General features: G+C 35.7%; 1 long non-coding RNA gene across 3 annotated transcripts in view; it reads right to left on the reverse strand.

Moving 5' to 3' along the window:
- Window positions 1-384: 384 nt before the first annotated feature.
- Window positions 385-14,036, reverse strand: part of LOC147913288 (uncharacterized) — a 68,756-nt gene continuing 55,104 nt past the window's right edge. The window contains exons 2-4 of one of the 3 annotated variants that reach the window (XR_015548783.1): window positions 4,601-4,689; window positions 4,216-4,340; window positions 385-4,107 (exon numbers count right to left, since the gene is read on the reverse strand). This is a non-coding gene — a long non-coding RNA (uncharacterized LOC147913288). The other 2 variants (XR_015548785.1, XR_015548784.1) reach the window with 2 other exon arrangements.

Genomic DNA, 14,036 nt, shown 5'->3' on the forward strand with positions numbered 1-14,036 from the left:
TCTAGCTAATGTCAACCTGTTTCTAGCACCTTTTATAATGACAGCAAGGTAGAATAAATGAAATATCATGAAAATAAAATAAATAAAATACAAATAACAAGAGATGAATGACCCATGTCTCAATGGGATTCACAAGTCATTTCTTATGATTTTCTGTCATGCTAGTACCTGAGTTTTTGATTTCTTTATATTTATTTATTTATTTTTATTTATTTATTTATTTTTTTGCGTGGCGTAGCGTTTTTTTTTTTTTAATTTTTTGTTTATTGCAGTAACATTGGTTTATAACATTGTAAAAATTTCAGGTGTACATCATTGTACTTCTATTTCTGCATGGACTACATCATGTTCACCACCAAAATACTAATTACAACCCATCACCACACACATGTACCGAATTATCCCTTTCACCCTCCTCCCTCCCCCCTTCCCCTCTGGTAACCACCAATCCAATCTCTGTCCCTATGTGTTTGTTTATTGTTGTTATTATCTACTACTTAATGAAGGAAATCATACGGTATTTGGCCTTCTCCCTCTGACTTATCTCACTTTGCATTAACCCTCAATGTCCATCCATGTTGTCACAAATGGCTGGATTTCGTCGTTTCTTATGGCTGAGTAGTATTCCATTGTGTATATATACCACAGCTTCTTTATCCATTCGTCCCTTGATGGGCACTTAGGTTGCTTCCAAGTGTTCATTGCAGAGTTATTCACAATAGTCTTTATATTTATTTAAAAATATATTATTGAACACTCTTTCTATTATTAAAAAAGAACCTCAATATTTTCCCAATTTCATGGGCTATCTGCCCATATTATGCCCTTTGAACAGTCTCTCTACCTGCTCACTCACATACAACATAAGGGATCTCTTTCACCATTGATTTTCAGGAAAAGATAATTCATATTTGTCCATAACCATTTAATATAACCCTAAATGTATTTTGGGCAAATTTTCACTCAGTTGAATACTTAACCATCCAAGTCATACTGGCTAACTTTGTAGATTACCATTTATATTACTCCATATTCAAAAGTTCCTTTACCTACAAAAATGTATATGTAATGGTCTTCCAGGATTCTTTCACTGAAAAATTTTCAGACATTAATAAAATCTGTTATCCATAGCATTCCTTTTCAAATATTTGTATTTATAAAATTTTATTCTACTTGTCCAACAATTGATGATTGTGAAAGGTACAGGATTCAATATTTCACCCCAATTTCACTCTCCTACAAAATTCATTACATCCTCATCACATCAAGAAAACCCTCACAGACCAGGTAAGGAATTTTCATGGGATAAAAAAAAGAATCAAGATTTTGAGGACCAGGCCAGCTCCCAACTGGCATCCACCTGTGATATGTCCATGTATTAGCATATCAAGGAAAATGAATGACAGTATAGCCAGCGGGAAACATAAGATGAAAAATCAGGAAAGATTGGACCATGTCATTGATGTAAAGGTGCCCAGATTAAGAATTGGTATTGAAATGGAAGACTAGAGAGTTGGGGGAAAAGTGCTCAAGAACTGAGGTCAGGGCGAGTTTTAATTCTTGAACAGAACTGAATTCTTGAGTACTGGGAACATATGAACTGCTGCCATTATAATGGAGCCTCATGGACAGTGGTAGTATAGGTTAGCGGTTAATAACAAACTTTTGTGCCAAATAGATCCAAATTGAAATTCTGCTTCCTCTTCTTCATGCTCCTGGTAGAAATTTTTTTTTTATCTCTCTAGTTACAAGTTTCCCAATCTCTATAGTAGTGATAATAACAGCACTTACCTAATATGCTTAAAATAAAAATTAGATAAGAACTAATGAAAAGATTCAGTATTGAACCTGGCAGTAAGAAAATAAATGTTAGTGCCATCGACTGAATGTTTGTGTTCCCCCCCAAATTCATATGTTGAAATCTAATCCCTAATGTGACGGTGTTAGGAGGTAGAGCCTTTGGGATGTGATTAGGTTATGAGGGTAGAGCCCTTATGAATGGGATTAGTGTCCTTATAAAAGGGACCTCAGAGAATGCCTACTCCTTCTGCCATGTGTGGACACAGCAAGAAGACAAATGTTTATGAACCAAGAAGTGGATTCTCACCAGACACCAAATGTGCTGGTGCCTGGATCCTGGACTTTCAGTCTTCAGAATTGTGAGAAATAAATTTGTGTTGTTTATAAGCTACTCAATCTATACCATTCAGCTATAGCAACCCAAATGGACTAAAACAGTTAGCATATATTATCTTAGCCTAGTTGAGAAACAAAGGCACAGAGAGGTTAAGAACATGGCCCTAGTTTACACCCCTAGTAAACAGCAGCTCCAGTACTCAAGCCAGGCTCTCTCACCCCACGGTCTTTTTTTTTTTTTTCTTTTTGTGAGAAAGATCGGCCCTCTTTTTGCTAAGGAAGACTGGCCCTGGGCTAACACCTGTGCCAATCTTCCCCCATTTTCTATGGGATGTCACCACATCATGGCCTGACAAGCTCACCCCAAGCACTTGACAAGCACACTTGCTTTCTTACTATCTTACTCTGTGACCAGTCCTGTCGAAGCCTGTGCTTGTTACTACATTCTTGTAGCAGACGTTCCAGTATAAATACTCGAGGTACATACATGACTGCATAGTCCATAGAGACTACGTGAACACATGCCTGTACCTAGAAAACCAAGGATTCCTCAATTTTGAGAATGCACTTCAGTTCAATCAGAGATGTGCAGTCACATGAGAAAATCCCATGATGCAAAGAGCAAAGGCAGAAAAGGACAAGGGGAGAACAAGACAACACTTAGCAAATTGAGACAGTTAAAGACACAAAGGAAAAACACCTAGTAAGTTTCCTCACCTACACTCAAGATGACATTGTCCACATGAAACAAGGAAATGATACTGTGAATAAAGACAATTGGACCGGGGTGAGAAGTGGTATGGTGACAGACTGTTGTTTTCATGATGAATAGTTCTTATATCATTAGATTTTTCAGTATTGAAGTATAGCTTAAAAATTACAGACATACATATATATTTATCATATGTATCTATCACTTGGATTTAAAATGTTTTATGCATTTACTGATGATTAAATTGATCATAGTTACAAGTATGTTCATTTATGTTTTGCCAGTAGGATACGCTTTTCTGGGAATTATTTTAAAAATAAAAAATCAGGGGGAAAAACGGGATTTCTAACTAAGAAAATTCTTATCTGAAAGCCTAACTGGTAACACTTCAGATGGTTAATAAATATTTCCCACCACAAAAATATAGAAAGCGAATCTCAAACTTATAGTAAATTACAGTGAAAATGACCCCTCATTAAACAAAAAGGACAGAGGGAAAAAAAAAATCACATCTTCTGTACCTTTTTAGACCAGAAGACAAGATCCATGTACAAACAACATCCAGATACTTGGTCAAACACCAGTCGAGATGTTGCTGTGAAGATATTTTATTAGATGCAGTTAACATTTAAATCGGGAGACTTTGAGAGTATGGATTATCCTCCAAAATGTGGGTGAGTCTTAAGAGAAAAAAACTGAGCTTAAGAGAAAATGACTGAACTCCACCGGAGGAAGAAGGAACTCTGCCTCCAGACGGCCTTCAGACTTGAGCTGCAACATCGACTCTTCCCTATGTCTCCAGCCTGCTTCCCTGCAGAATTTGGACTTGCAAGCGCTCTCAATCACATGAGCCAATTCCGTAAAATAAAGCAATCTCTCTCTGTTTCTCTCTAGCATTTGGTATAACTATATTTCCATCTATGTTAAAATGATTGCATTATGTCTTCTTTGAGTGTAATTTATATGTAACCTGAGTTTATTCATCATGACAGGCGAGGTCTTCCTGATCTTCACTCACACTGCATGGCTAATGTAGGTTGAAGGAGGAGCTCTCTTCATCACTGTCATCAGGGCTCCTGTTGATGGGGGATCTATCTCATTCAATGCATTCACTTAGTAAGGTGAATTGTGCACTGCCTTTTAAAGTTTCTTCCCAGGAAAGACTTAGTCACTTTTGTTCATATTTCATTGGTCAACATATGACATTACCTCACTTAACCTGCAAAGAAGGTTGAGAAGTGCAATCCTATGTCATATACCTAAAGGAAAGAAAAATGGATTTTTTTGTGAGCAATACTAATAAAAACTAGCGTGTGGCCTTCTAAACACAATGTATGGTACACTTTCTTCACGTAAAATATACGCACCCTGTTCCCAAGGAATATCATCTAAATTCTATCATGTCACCGCATCGAGGTCAAAGTCTGGGATCTCTAGACAATGCACATTGTTCTCATATAATATTCCATTGTGACTGCTCTTGATAGAGACACTTGGAACAAGAAAATGAAAAATGAAAGAAATTTCTCTTGCACACACGCAAACCATAAGAATGGAACAGGAACAAGATCACCACAATAAATATTCCCTTTTGGAAAAGGGATGGATGGAAGAGACACAAATATCACTGGTCCATAGCCGTTGTAAACTATCACAGGGAAGACGTTGAAAGGGGTGAAGAATGATGTTCTCTGATTATACCTGATTCTTATCTTCAGAATACTAGAGTCTGCACGTGGAGAGATTTCTTACCTTTTTCCATTGTTGTCCTTGGCCACATATGAAGCAGACAATGAAGAATACGCTCTCCTAGGGCCTGCACAGGTTTTCCAGTTGGCTTCCTGCCAATGGAACATTGGAAGCCTGAGGTTTGTTGTGCGTTCTGAATAGTCACAAACACTTTTTAAGGCTGTAATTTTGATTTCTTTAGCAATACAAATCAAATCTTTTTTTTTTTTTTTTTTTTTTTTTGTGAGGGAGATCAGCCCTGAGCTAACATCCGTGCTAATCCTCCTCTTTTTGCTGAGGAAGACTGGCTCTGAGCTAACATCCATTGCCAATCCTCCTCCTTTTTTTTCCTTCCCCAAAGCCCCAGTAGATAGTTGTGTGTCATAGTTGCACATCCTTCTAGTTGCTGTATGTGGGACGTGGCCTCAGCATGGCCAGAGAAGCGGTGCGTCGGTGCGCACCCGGGATCCGAACCCCGGCTGCCAGTAGCAGAGCACGCCCACTTAACCGCTAAGCCACCGGGCCGGCCCCAAATCAAATCTTTTAATGTAATTATAGTCAATTTTTTACTATAGGTTTTTTTTTTTAATCTGAGGACTCACTGGTTCCATTTTCTTTTGTTTATGGAGATCCCTCAGAATGTAAACACCACTGAATATGGGTACTTTCCCTAAAATGGGCAGAAATTTATTTCCCTGCCCTTATTTCTGAGAAAAAGTGATGTAAACAAGAGAGATAAACCAGAAGCCATTTTAGTAAAATAAAATGAAGAAGGTAAATGTAGGCCAGTTAATTCCTTGAATAAATAATATCAAATATCAATCCAAGTTCAATCACAAGATATGTAAGTAGTTTATTTCAGAGAAAGTACGCTCAAGATATTCAGGAGCATAAACTTTCATGATTTTAAAAGTAATTTGCTCTGACAGTGTTTGAATTCGAACTGATAATGGCAAACAAATGTGGCCACATTGAAGTGACAGAAATATATTTATTGGTAGAATTTCTCAGGAGAGAATACAATATTTTTGTGTGCAAAATGGATATGGAATTGTAAATCTGTTGTCCAGTGAAGTAGATTATGCTGGCAAAATCACTTCGATAGGTGTTAAGCTTTCAGCATTCCACTTTATGAAATTGTGTAATGAATAGAGTAAACAATCTATTATAATGTTAGGAGAATAAGAAACTAATGTTTTTCACATGAATATTTTTCTATTAGCAAAGAAGTTACTTATTTGGAAGAAGAAGACAAATGTGACATAATTTCTCACCAGTTTTATTATTTTTTGAATGCACTTCAGAAAAAAAAAAACTTGCCATTGTGACTCAAAGAATAAGTACATATACGTCCAGTTGTTTTCAGTATTACTCAAATATTAAATGTGAAACTGATTAAGACATTTCTTAGGTTTTATTTAAATAACTTCCAATTTTAGTAGAACCGTAAAATTGTGAATAACATTCAGGTGAGAAGCACATATATTAGTGCTTCAGAAACACAATTTTAAAGATGAAAACTTAACATCTATCTAATTTAAAACTAAAGACACAATAAACGCAGTGTGAAAATCTGAACGTCTGGCTGCTAATCTTAATCAAATAGTGACTCTAAACATAAGTGATGTTAAAATATGAGCATATTAAAAAATTTTTTATGTTATCACATGTTAAAATTTTCTCTAGTAAAGCAAACTTTTATTTTATTGAAGTAAACTTTTATTTGAGATAATTGTAGATTCACATGTAGTTGTTAGAAATAATGAAAAGAAGTTCCATTAACCCTGCACCCAGTGATAACATCTTATAAAACTATAGTACAATATCCCAACCAGGATATTGACATTGACGCAGTCAAGGTACAGAACATTTCCATCACCAGAAGAATGCCTCAGGTTGCCCTTTAAAAGTCACACCTACTTCTCTCTCACTTCGCTGCTCGTCCCTGGTAACCATTGATACGTTCTCCATTTTTGTAATTTTATCATTTCTAAACTGTTATGGAAGTGGGTTTATACATAATGTAACCTCCTGATATTGGCTTTTTCACACAACATGATTCTCTGGAGATTCTTCCAGGCTGTGTGTGTATCGGTAGTTCATCCTTTGTTATTGCCAAGTAATATTTCATGTTATGGCTGTACCACAGTTTACTAAACCATTCACCTGTGGAAAGACATCTGGGTCCTTTCCAGTTTGGTCTATTATGAATAAAACTGCTGTAAACATTCACAAATTGTGTGTATGTTGTGTGTGTGTATGCAAATGTAAGTTGTCATATCTTGGGGATAAATGTCCAAGAGTGCAATTGCTAGAGTGTATAGTTTCACGTCCAGCTTCTTAAGAATCTGCCAAACCGTTGTCCAGAGTGGCTGTACTGCATTACGTTCCCACCAGGAATGAACGTATGATTCAATTTCTCTGCAAGTTTGCCAGCATTTGAATGTTGTCACTATTTTTTTATTTTAGCCCTTCTCATAAATGTGTAGTGATATATCACTAAAGTTTTACTTTCATTTCTCTTATGGCTAATGATGTGGAATATGATTTCATGTGCTTATTCGCAATTTTTATATCCTCCTCATTGAAATGTCTCTATGTCTTTTGCCTTTTTTCTAATTAGATTGATTTTTTTTTTTTTTTTTTTTTACTATTGAGTTTTGAAAGTTACTTATGTATTCTACATACTGGTGAATTGCCATGTATGTGGTTTGCAAATATTTTCTCCCTCCCTTTAGGTTGTCTTTTCATCCTCTTAACAGGGTATTTCTCAGAGCAAAAGTTTTAAATCATGATGAGGTGCTGTTTATCCATTGTTTTTCCTTTTGTAGCTTATTGTTTTGGTGTTGAGTCTAAGAACTCTTTGCCTAACCTTATATCGTGAAGATTTTCTTTTCTTTTCTCTAAAATCCCTATAGTTTGACTTAAGTCTGTGATCCCTTTTGAGTTAATATTTGTGTGAAGTGTGAGGTTTAGGTTGAGGTTTACTTTTTGCCTGCGGATGTGCAGTTGACCCAGCACTATATTTTGAAAGGCTATCCATCAATAGAATTGTTTCACCTCTTGGTCAAAAGTCAGCTGGGCATATTTGTTTATGGGCATTTCTGAGTTTTTTATTCTGTTCCATTGATCTATGTTAAACTCTACTTAAGAATTAAAAATAATCATGACAAAAGTAGAGTATTTATTAGCTGATTCCTTTTGCTAATTGTAATATAGAACCAACTGCTATCATATCGCATTTCCTCTCTCCTCAGCCTCTATCGCACATATGTGAGGCCACATAAATGAGTTATATCCATAGATTTTACATATGTAATGTGCATAGAATTTATATATACACCTTCCAGTCCTGGCTCCTAAAACCTTTTTGGTAATCCTACACACTTTTATATTCCCATCTACCAGCTAAATAAGGAATATTCAAAGACCATAAAGGAAAGTGGGGACACGAGAGACAAGGATCCTGAGCTCCTGAATGACTATGTGGAGTACAGCGCCTTCCCACAACTAACCTCCAATGCATGTGCAAAATAAACTTTTATTGTGTTAAGATTTTGGGGAGTTGTTTGTAGTAGCAGTTAGCACATCCTGATTTTCCTGTTCCTTCACTCTTTTTTTTTTTTTTTTCCTTTGGTGAGGGAGATCAGCCCTGAGCTAACATCTGTGCTAATCCTCCTCTTTTTGCTGCGGAAGACCAGCTCTGAGCTAACATCTATTGCCAATCCTCCTCCTTTTTTCCCCCCAAAGCCCCGGTAGATAGTTGTATGTCATAGTTGCACATCCTTCTAGTTGCTGTATGTGGGACGTGGCCTCAGCATGGCCAGAGAAGTGATGCATCGGTGCCAGCCCGGGATCCGAACCCCAGCCACCAGTAGCAGAGGTGTGCACTTAACCGCTAAGCCACGGGCCGGCCCTGTTCCTTTACTCTTAACACCCTAGGATTCCACCTCTCTGTAAAGCATTGCCACACACTCCAAGACATCACAAGTTTTACCCAACATCAAGCATTAGTAGTTATTAGGGATGAAAAAAACAAGAAGTCACAGCCAAGGCATTCTTTCTGACCTTCCTCTCCCACAACTGTTAGCTGTAGCCTCCTGAGTCTACTTTATCAAGGTGGGACATATTTTGGTTTCCAAGTAACAGAGAAAGCCCAACTATATGTGTAATACGAGTTAGCCCAGGGTCTTCCCAGTCAACACACAAGAGAGTCTGCTCTAGTTCAAAACCGCCTGCTTCAGGCATTCCCAAGAGAGAGGAAGTGGTTACAAATTCCCTGATAACTATTCCCTTTGGTTAAAATTCTCTCTTCTATGAAGGACATGAGCTAACAAATTATGCATAACGTTCAAGATTTTAGTTTAACTAGTCTAAATTTAATGATAAAATAATAGGTAAAGTTAATGACTACTTTACTTTGCAATAAAGAAAGGCCAAATTAAACTAAAAATTCCTAACTTAGTAACTGTCCTTAAAAGCGTGTAAAGCAAAATGTATAAACAACCCAATATTTGGTTCTCAGTGTTTTGGGGAATTGGAATGTCTGATATTCTTCTGGTAAAGTCTAAATACAGAGAGTGGTAAAATCTAAACACAGAGAGTTTGAGAACATAATCACATGATCAATATGACAAGTCTCTTTTTTCATGTTGAGTTTCAGTTTCGTCAGTCCAAAATTAAGGAACTCTTAATAAATGGATCCCTTGTCATTCAGGTAACTGCATTTTAGATTTTCTCCTAAAACTTAGGTAGATGCATTGCATCCTTCACGTTTTCTTTTTAGATAGTTAATATTTATCTTTTGAAGTTTCTGCACAAGGAAAGCACCAATTGTATAAAATAGACTACAATAATCTATGAGATAGAATGACTGATATTTTATTTTGAAAGAGTAGTAAAACCTTCTTGGAGGTTATTCTGATTCTATGCAATATTTTCTTTGAAATTCTCTAATAAGAATATCTAAAAATAGATTGAGAAACTATATTTTAGATTACATTATAACTTGGTATATAATTATAGTATATATATCTACACAGGGAGCAATTCCCTCTGTGAGAAACTAGCTGAGTGACTCCTACACATCAGGAAAAGAAGAAAATACCTACATCAAAACCAGTGGAAAAGTCCAAGACACTCTCACAATAAACTCCATACCCCACATAGCACCAGACAATCAGAAGGAAGCCTTAACTCTCTGCTTCTCCCTGAGGAACAAAGAGTTTGAAATGCACATCTAGAACCCTAGTCAAAACTATAACAAGAGACAAACAGGGTCATTATATGATGATAAAAGGGTCAATCCAACAAGAAAATATAACATTTATAAATATTTATGCACCCAACATCAAAACACCTAAATAGATAAAGCAAATATTAACAGATATGAAGGCAGAAAAAGAGAGCAACACAATAATACTAGAGAACTTTAATATCCCACTTTCAAAATGGATAAATCATCCAGAGAGAATATCTAAGAGGAAACATTGGACTTGAATTACACTTTATACCAAATGGACCTAACAGACGTATACAGAACATTCCATCCAACAGCAGCAGCATATGCATTCTCCTTAAGCATACTTGGATCACTCTCCAGACTTGTTAGGTCACAAACAAGTCTTAATAATTTTAAGAAGATTGATATTGTACCAATTATCTTTTCTGACCACAATGATTTTTTACTAGAAATCAATTACAAGAACAACACCGGAAAATTCAAAAATACGTGGAATTTAAACATGTTCCTGAATAATCAATGGGTCAAAGAAGAAATAAAAGGGAAATAGAAAAATATCTTGAGATAAACGAAGTGGAAACATAGAATATCAAAACTTATGGGATGTTGTAAAAGCAGTTCTAAGAAAATTTCTAGTGATAAATACTTACATTAAAAAAAATGAAAGATCTCAAATAAACAACCTAACTTTGATTTCAAGAAACTAGAAAGGAAGAAAGAAAATGAATCCAAAGCTATTAGAAGGAAGGAAATAACAAAAATCAGAGCAGAAATAAATAAACTAAGACTAAAAAGAATAGAAAAGATCAATGAAAATAAGATTTTTTAAAAAAAAAGATAAAATTGAAAATTAGCTAGACAAACTAAAATAAAAAGAGAGAAAACCCAAATAAATAAAATGAGAAAGGAAGGAGGAGACATTACAAATTATATCAAAGAAATACTAACGATCATAAGAAAATGCCATGAAAAATTATATGCCAACAAATCAGACAACCTAGACGAAATGGATAAATTCCTAGAAACATATAACCTACCAAGATTAAATCATAAAGAAATAGAACAGACCAATTACTATTATGGAGACTGAATCAGTAATCAAAAACCTTCCAATGAAGAAAAGTCCAGGATCAGAGGGGTTCACTGGTGAATTCTATCCAACATTTAAAGAAGAATTAATACCAATCCTTCTGAAACTCTTCCTAAAAATGGAATAGAACATTCTCAAACTAATTTTATGAGGCCACTATTACCCTGATATCAAAACTAGACAAGGACACTACAAGAAAAGAAAAACACAGGCCACTATCCCTAATGAACATAGATGCAAAATTCCTCAAAAAATATAATCAGACAAAATTCAAAAATACATTAAAAGGATCATATACCATGATCAGTGGGATTTATTCCTGGAATGCAAGGATAGTTCAACATACACCAATCAATACATGTGATACATTGTGTTAAGAAAACTGAAGGACAAAAATTATATGATTATCTCAACAGATGCAGAAAAAGCACTTGCCAAAAATCAACATTCTTTCATGACAAAAGCTCTCAACAAACTGAGTATAAAAGAAACATAACTCAACATAGCAAAAATCATGTGTTACAGGCCCACAGCTAACATAATCAATGGAGAAAGTTGAAAACTTTTCCTCTAAGGTAAGGAACAAGAAAAGGATGCCCACTTGCACTACTTTTATTTAAAAGTACTGGAATTTCTGGCCAGACCAGACCAATAGGCTGAAAAAAATTTCTTGAAATTACAATTACAAATGTTTATTTCAGAGTTGAATTTGAAGGAATGGATTTCCTTTGCATTCTGCCTTTAGGTACAAAAAAGAAATGTCGCTGTTATAAACAAAAGACTATCTCAAATTAGAAAATAGAAAACAGTTTCAGACTGGAACTATAAAATCCAGATCTTAGCACATAAATACTAAATTTGTAGCCAGACTACAATTGTTATTCATAGAATTATTTTTTCACATAGAAAGCTAATTTTATTAATAGCACAAAAACATCATTTTGAAACTATATTAGGTTGCATCTAAGGAATGCACATATTTCCTCCATTAAGGTTGATTAAATGTCCTATTTTTCTTTTTTTCTTCTAATATAAACCTATAAACTCTTGACATTGATTCATTTCTTTAAGTTTTATTGAGGTATAATTGACAAAATAGCAATATATTTAAAGTCTAAATATGATGATTTGATATATGTATACAGTGTAAAAGGATTCCCACCATCAAGTTAATTAATGCATGCATCACCTCACTTATTTACCTTTTAAAATTTTATTAAGAACACTTAAATTCTACTCTCTTAGTAAATTTCAAGTATACAATACAGAATTATCAACTAAGGTCACCATGTTATTCTCGATCATTGCATCCTTTGTAATTCATCATAATCATTGAAGGCTTACACTTGTTGATGTTTCTAGAATATAACTCCTTAAGGACAGAGAACAGAGATTTTACAACACAGTATTTGCACAGTTTTAGTGGGAATGGTGTGTGTATGAGTGTGTGAATGTATGTATATATAGATAGATAGATACATAGACAGATAGATAAAATTTGACTATATGAATGATTAGTTGGCACTCAGTTAATATTGGATAAATGAATAATGTCAGGCAGGCCCCAGGAGGCCAGCAGAGAAACAATAGAGAGCTTTGGAGTGTCCTGACCTACATATAAAACATCATGTTTGTCATGAGACACACCAGAACTATTGTCATGTGCCTCACCAAACAGATGAGGTCTAGGAAATTCAGTCTTCCACGTGCCAGACAGAAGGAAAGAACTAGATATTGATGACAAGTCCCAATGACTACTGAAAAAGAAAAATGCAATGATAAATATTCTTTATAAAACATTTAATTTCTCAAATTATGTTTAGTGACCTAGGGTAGGAATTATATTTACATGTATTTCTATCAGTCAGTGTTTACCAAACTAGGGTCCTATATAATAATTTCAAAATTTGTATTTTTGTTTAACCATAGTTACAGGTTATCTAGATGATCACTGAATGTCTGTGTCCCCTAAAATTCATATGCTGAATCCCTAATTCCCCATGCAATGGTATTTGGAAATGGGACTTTGGGGAATTTATTAGGTCAGGAGGATGGAGCCCCTATGATGGGGTTAGTGTCGTTATAAGAAGAGACAGGAGGGGCCGGCCCAGTGGCACAAGCAGTTAAGTGCGTGCGCTCTGCTGTGGCGGCCTGGGGTTCGCTGGTTCGGATCCCTGGCGTGCGCTGACGCACTGCTTGGCAAGCCATGCTGTGGCGGCGTCCCATATAAAGTGGAGGAAGATGAGCACAGATGTTAGCCCAGGGCCAGCCTTCCTGAGCAAAAAAAGAGGAAGATTGGCAGAGGTTAGCATAGGGCTGATCTCCTCACAAAAAAGAAAAAAAAAAAGAAGAGACAGGAGAGAGTTTACTTCCTTTCTCTCTTTCTCTCTACCGTGTGAAGAAACCGGGAATAGGGCCCTTACCAGAACCAGAGCATGCTGGCATTCTAATCTCAGACTCCCAGACTTGAGAACTGTGGGACAGAAATGTTTGTTGTTTAAGCCACCCTGCCAATGACATTCGTTATGTCAGCCCAAACTGACTAAGACAATTACAATATAACCAAGTACAAGTACTGTCACATGATTTCAATCCCAAGCTTGTTTTTCATTTGATGGCTTTATGGGCCAAATGATCACTTACAGTAAGAATGTTTAACTTGTGAAGTATTGGGCAATGTCTTAGCTGCCAGTAAGTTGTCACATCATAATGTCAAGAAGATAACTCTGTGCCACATTTATAAACAATATTCTAAGGGATGGAGTGGAGTAGGATGGGAGAGTGTTAAGTGTGATAAATTAAATTAATCAGATTAAAAGTCTCAAGCCTTTGGAGATCTCATTCCTAGATGTCACAGACCTGACAGGACAGCTGGGTTCTCTGAGGGCAGATATCAGAGACTTGCAGAGGAGTAGAGTAATGGAGACCACTGTGCCACCTTGCCTTCTAAATTTTGACTCTCTGTTTCATTTTGTTTTTTCCTGAATAGTGTAAACCCAAAAGTACATTGGAAAAAGGCTGTCTTTAAATTTCATTAAATATCACTGAAGATATTTTGTTGTACAAATAAGCTTATTGTACTAGAATTCTATCTGTATAATCTGTATCTTCTGCTGACATTTGAGACA

This window comes from Ceratotherium simum, chromosome 28, assembly GCF_057802395.1.
Source record: "Ceratotherium simum simum isolate JZ-2026a chromosome 28, ASM5780239v1, whole genome shotgun sequence".
Classification (NCBI taxonomy): domain Eukaryota; kingdom Metazoa; phylum Chordata; class Mammalia; order Perissodactyla; family Rhinocerotidae; genus Ceratotherium; species Ceratotherium simum.